General features: G+C 43.3%; 1 pseudogene; it reads left to right on the top strand.

Annotated features, from left to right (window-relative positions):
* Positions 1-264: 264 nt before the first annotated feature.
* On the top strand, positions 265-453 carry LOC102773198 (annotated as a pseudogene).
* Positions 454-6,948: the final 6,495 nt, after the last annotated feature.

Below are 6,948 nucleotides of genomic sequence, written 5' to 3'. Positions count from 1 at the left end.
ACTTTTATCAAATGACTTCACTCCCTGGGCCTGTTTTCTCGCTGAAAAACAAAGGATGCTACTACTTACTTCCCGTGCAGAGCTGCCGCAAAGGTTAAAGGGATGTGCCCAGCTCCGACCTTCATTCCCTTCCTACCTGTGTGATAGTTGGGTTTTGGTAAAAGGCCCAGAAAATGATAATGACTAGGAGCCTCCTTCCCGGCACGAGGCTACGGCTGAGAAGAGCCGAGCTCGGCCGGTGGAAGCTGGTGAGGCAGAGCCGCAATGTTCCGCATGGAGGGCCTCGCGCCGAAGCTGGGCCCCGAGGAGATGAAACGGAAGATGCGGGAGGATGTGATCTCCATACGGAACTTCCTCATCTAGGTAGCCCTGCTGCATAGAGTCACGCCTTTTAGCTTAAAGAAATTGGACAGCATATCAAGATGGGACATTACATGCGGATGCATGATATGAAGAACCTGGTTACAGTTTCTACTCTGCAAATGAATAGGCCCAGAAAGATGTAAGAGACTGCTTAATGGACATGAAATTTCTACTTGTTAAGCACAAGTTTGGTTGTGGTAACTGACCTTCGTGGCTAAAACGGAAAACTACTTGGGAAACATGGAAACACGTTTCTTATGCCTGGGATGCTCAGCCTCCATGAGTGTTGGTGTAACTGTAAATAATGTCAAACTCCATTTTCTAGCAATTCTTAATTATATAAGGGAGTTATGTCTGCAGCAGCCCTGTCTTGTCAGTCAGTTCTAGTGACCTTTTTACTTCTGTCAGGAGTATACTGAAGAGCTCCTTATGGCTAGTTATGTTTTATGGAAGCCAGCACACATCCACAACATTTAAGCACAGGACCATTAGCCTATATTTTTAATAAATGTACCAATAAAACAAAATAAAATGATAATGACTAGTGTGGACCCTTGTGCTTCTATCAGTATTGTTTATTCTAGAGCAGCGGTTCTCAACCTGTGGGTTGCGACCCCTTTGGGGGTCGAACGACCCTTTCACAGGGGTCGCCTAAGACCATCGGAAAACACATCTATAATTACATATTGTTTTTGTGATGAATCACTATGCTTTCATGATGTTCAATTTGTAACAATGAAAAGACATCCTGCATATCAGATATTTACATGACGATTCATAACAGTAGCAACATTACAGTTAGTAAGTAGCCATGAGAATAATTTTATGGTTGGGGGTCACCACCACATGAGGAACTGTATTAAAGGGTCGCGGCATCAGGAAGGTTGAGAACCACTGCTCTAGGGTATGCTGAATTTCATTCTGGACATTCCACTTAGGACATCCTACTTAACATCTTGCTTCAATTTTCAGACATTTCTTGGTAAAAATTAATGCCACATCGTCTCCGCTTTTCTCTAATCAAATCTGATGAACCTACCTGAAGTTTATTCAAATCCATACCAGAGCCCAAAGAACAAGTTAAGATCCGAAAAAGCAAAAAGGGAAAAATCCCATTTATAATTTTAACCACGTAGGATATTGTTTGACTAATAGTTTGAAATGCTCCGAAAACTTAAAGCACCATGCAGACGTCACAGTTAATACAGGCCAGGCAGGCTTTACGGGATTAAAATATAGTCACAAGAAAAAATAAGTCTGAGAAAACTCACCCAACAAACTAGGCACAAAACATTGTTCATAGGAGCGACCTGTTCCCTCCCTGGAATATCAGGTTTAACTGTTTCCATTTCTATCTCTCTCCACCTCGGAGAGCCAGCTTTTCTTACCTGGTTTCCTTGGAGGCAGAGAGCAGCAGGCAGGTGAGAGAGCAATATACTTGCCACTCCAGTGGCGGAAAGAAACATGTAACTATTACTCTGGAATCCAGTTTAACAATGCTCTAAGGCAGTGGTTCTCAACCTTGGCTGCCCATTAGAATCACCTGGGCATCTTTCTAAAATCCTGATTTCTGGGCCTCATCCTCCGGAAATTCTGTTTCTTTGTGATGGGGTGGGGCCACAACATGAGTCACAAAGAGACAGAATTTCCGGAGTGTGAGGCCCAGAAATCAGGATTTTAAAAAGATTCTCAGGTGATTCTAATGTGCAGCCAAGGTTGAGAACCACTGCTCTAAGGCAAGCATGCATCCTGAGTAACTAAAGCTTCAAAATTTAAAAAATGCATAATTTCAAGATCCATCACATTCATGGTGTTCTTTGGGGATAAGCAATAGTGAAATCATAACCAGGATAGTTTTAGTTAAAATATACAGATTTGTAAAGTAACTTTGGTGCCCTGGCTGGGCAGCTCAGATGGTTGGAGCATAGTTCGGATGTGCCAAGGTTGCTGGTTTGATCTTTGGCCAGAGCACATACAAGAAGCAACCAGTGGCCCTGGCCAGTTTGGCTCAGTGGATAGAGCGTTGGCCTGTGGTGTGAAGGGGCCCGGGTTCGATCCCAGTCAAGGGCACATGCCCAGGTTATGGGCTCGATCCCCAGTAGGGGACGTGCAGGAGGCAGCCAATCAATGGTTCTCTCTCATCATTGATGTTTTTATCTCTCTCTCCCCCTCTCTCTTCCTCTCTCAAATCAATTAAAAAAGAAAAGCAACCAATGAATACATGAATAGGTGGGACAACAAATCGATGTTTCTTTCTCCCTCTCTCTCTAAAAATCAATAACTAAAAATTTTTTTAAATTTAAAAAGTAACATTGGAAGAGGAAGATATAAGAGAAAGGAACAGGTAGTAAGGAAAGTAATTTTTAAGAAGACATTACCTGTGGTACCATGTTTAAGACAAATATTACCTTCAGAGAAAGAAAGAAAATCTGTGGCTTTTTGGGGTACCATTCATAGGAAAACAATTTTCAATGAATAAAAACTATAATTTGATGACAGAAAAATATTTATATTACTTTTAAAAAAACTATAGGTTTGATTTAATGTTTATTTATTTATTGGTTAATCCTTACCTGAGGGTATTTTTCCCACTGATTTTTAGAGAGAGAGGAAGGGAGAGGGAGAGTGAGATAGAAACATCAATGATGAGAGACAACCATTGATCCGCAGCCTCCTGCACGCCCTAGACTAGGGATCGAGCCCTGTGCCCTGACTGGGAATGGAACCATGACCTCCTGGTTCATAGGTCAATGCTCAACCACTGAGCCACGCCGGCCAGGCTGTTTATTTTTTTAAATCAAAACAAATAAAATCCATCCCAAGATATTTTTGGTAAATCATTTGACAAGCTGTTTATCCATCTATAAAGTGAGGTGTTTAGCCTAGAGCAGTGGTTCTCAACCTTCCTAATGCCGCAACCCTTTAATACAGTTCCTCATGTTGTGGGGACCCCCAACCATAAAATTATTTTCATTGCTACTTCATCACTGTAATGTTGCTACTGTTATGAATCGTCATGTAAATATCTGTTATGCAGGATGTATTTTCATTGTTACAAATTGAACATAATGAAAGCACAATGATTAATCACAAAAACAATATGTAATTATATATGTGTTTTCCGATGGTCTTAGGCGACCCCTGTGAAAGGGTCGTTCGACCCCCAAGGGGGTCGCGACCCACAGGTTGAGAACCGCTGCCCTAGAGCATTCTTCTGAAAATGAGTTTAAATGTAGGTCTTTAGGGTTTAGACGTGAATTATTTGTTAGCAGGCCACATAATTGCTGTTTAGTGAAGAAAACAATTACAGAACTTTAATGAAACCAAAATTACATCCTTGAGATTCTAAGAATTCTCAGGTAGAGAGTACTTTTCAGTATAGTTTACTTTGTTTCCGTTCCCTATTAATTTATTTGTTCACTCATTAAATATTTATTAAGTGGTTTTAATTAGCTATTCATTATTCAAGGCATCGGGGATACAAAGCTTGATAAGACCAATATCTGTGTCCCTCAGCAATGCAATCAAAACACCATAGTTACAGCCCTGGCCGGTTTGGCTCAGTGGATAGAGTGTTGGTCTGTGGTCTGAAGGGTCCCGGGTTTGATTCTAGTCAGAGCACATGCCCAGGTTATGGGCTCGGTCCCCGGTGAGGAGCCTGTGGGAGACAGCCAATTGATGATTCTCTCTCATCATGGATGTTTCTCCCTCTCTTTTCCTCTCTGAAATCAATAAACATATATTTTTTAAAAATCATAGTTACATTAAAATTACTTTTTTGTTTGAGATTTTTTTTTATAAAGGCTTCTTTAAAATCAAAGAAAGCTACAACTTTTTCTTAAATATCTTACTGGTAATTACAATAACACTCAGTGTCCCAGCCAGTCATAGAATATTCTAGTTTCACATTCTGGTTTGGATCAAGACATTTATTTGCCACAACCGGTTGGGTCACAGACTCAATTCCCACCTGTTGGACAAAAGGCACTTTTTAAAAAATATATATTTTATTGATTTTTTACAGAGAGGAAGGGAGAGAGATAGAGAGTTAGAAACATCGATGGGAGAGAAACATCGATCAGCCGCCTCCTGCACATCTCCCACTGGGGATGTGCCCGCAACCCAGGTACATGCCCTTGACTGGAATCGAACCTGGGACCCCTCAGTCCGCAGGCCAATGCTCTATCCACTGAGCCAAACCGGTTTCGGCAAAAGGCACTTTTAAAGGAGGCCTGTCACTTTATGTTTGGAGTGGTTTTGAATGAAAGCTCTATAACAGTGGTTCTCAACCTGTGGGTCGCAACCCCTTTGGCGGTCAAACGACCCTTTCACAGGGGTCGCCTAAGAGCATCCTGCATATCAGATATTTACATGACGATTCATCACAGTAGCAACATGACAGTGATGAAGTAGCAACGAAAATAATTGTATGGTTGGGTCACAACATGAGGAACTGTATTTAAAGGGCCAGAAGGGTGAGAACCACTGTGCTATAATCTCTTATGTTCTTATGATTCTACATGTTCTTATTTTAAAGGGTTTAATTTTAAAGTTAGGTAACTACCTTTGTCACAGATTATGGACATGAACGCTTAATACACTCTGCAAATTTAAGATATTAAATATGATACAGTGCTTTGGTTAAAATTGTGAATAACAGCCCTGGCCAGTGTGGTTCAATGGTAGAGCATCGGCCTGTGCTCTGAAGGGTCTCCGGTTCGATTCCCAGTCACATCCATGTTTCCCTCTGTGTCTCTATTTCTCTCTCCCCCTCCCTCCCTTCCACTATTTCTAAACGTCAATGGGAAAAATATCCTCTGGTGAGGATTAACAAAACAAAACAAAACTAAAGGCCCTGACCAGTTTGGCTCAGTGGATAGAGCGTCGGCCTGCGGACTGAAGGGTCCCGGGTTCGATTCTGGTCAAGGGCATGTACCTTGGTTGCGGGCACATCCCTGGTAGGAGGTGTGCAGGAGGCGGCTGATCGATGTTTCTCTCTCATCGATGTTTCTAACTCTCTATCCCTCTCCCTTCCTCTCTGTAAAAAATCAATAAAATATACTTAAAAAAAGACAAAAACAAAACTAGAGAATGCATAACAAAACATACCCTTGCTACACATGTTCCCACAACACTTTTTGTGTGTGTGTGTCTTTGAACACACTAATCAGTTATGCAATCTTTTAATCTTATATCAGAGAAACATACATTGCCTCCTTGATGAAGCAGCTTTTGGAAAAGAGACACTTGATAAATCTTTAGTAAATGTGGAGAGCGGCCACAGCGTTTGGACAGGTTCACGCCTCGGACTAATGAGAGGGCACAGTCCACTCGTGGCAAAGCCACGTGCAGGTCCCAGCTTGGATGGCAAAGCCCTCCCAGCATCATTATAGCCAAAGGCTATACAGTGGGGCCTTGACTTACGAGTGTCCCTACTAACGAGTTTTTTGAGATACCAGCTGTCTCTCCGCCGATTTTTTGCATTGAGTTGATAGAGTAATTTGAGTTAACGGGCTCCTTAACGAGCTCGGTCTCGGAACGAATTAAACTTGTAAGTCAAGGCCCCACTGTAGTTGTGAGGTTGACCTTATGGTCCGAACCTGTGGTCCCAGGTGGCTCAGTGATGTGGGCTGTGGAGGTGCAGCAAGTGCTGCCAAAACCAAGCTTGATAGAGTTCAGGTGCATGTAATTAAGTAGATTCAAAACTCGAGAGAACCTTGACCACGCCCTTGCTTTGCCTCCTGGGATCTGACTATAAAATAAAGACTTGGCTTGCAGGCTGTGGCACTGTCTCTCCAGCCGAGAACAGTGTCCCCCTGGCCCCAGCTCTATTCTCTTGTCTGTCTTCTTTAATCCTTCACTGCCCCTCCTCAGGTTCACCCTTGGCCGTGCTGAGCACGGTTCAGGTAAGGCTGATAGCTCCTCTGCAGGGGGACAGTGGAAACCTCAGCCTCCAAAAAGGACGGGGAGGGACACAGCAGAGGATTATTGTCTTGTAGGTCACAGTGTCCAAAGATTAGGAAAGAAGGCCAAGACCCTGTCCATTGGAAGATGATGAAGATTTCAGAGTAAAATGCAGCCCCTCTGATACTGTAAGGACTCAGCTGGGGTGGTGTGGCAGGAGCACTAAAGACCAGAGTGATGTGTTAGAAACAACTTGGCCGACGAGGGTATAATTCCCGCTGATTCGAAAACCACTTGTGACAGGGAAGGAGCCTCCATTAGCCAGTGACGGCTGCAGGCAGAGTCCTTAAGGGCCAAGTGCTTTGGTTAAAGTTATGTAATTAGAATAATTTCTTTCCTTTGGCTGGCACACGTCCCACTGCCTACGGTCAAACTCCTGGAGGAGAGCAGATCTGAAACAGTAGCGCCCAACTCCTGTCAGCCTTCAACTCCCCCCAGACCCTCGCCACAGTCAGAAACAGCCTGTGAGCCACATCCATCCTAAACCAGCCTCAACGCACGCAGTAGAGTCACACACACCCACACGTGCACACACACCCACACCCACACACACCATACACACACCACACACACACACTCACACTCACAGTCACACACATGCACACTCACCCACACATGCAT

This window comes from Myotis davidii, unplaced genomic scaffold (genome assembly GCF_000327345.1).
Source record: "Myotis davidii unplaced genomic scaffold, ASM32734v1 scaffold333, whole genome shotgun sequence".
NCBI lineage: Eukaryota > Metazoa > Chordata > Mammalia > Chiroptera > Vespertilionidae > Myotis > Myotis davidii.
This window is presented reverse-complemented; position numbering and strand designations above follow the sequence as displayed.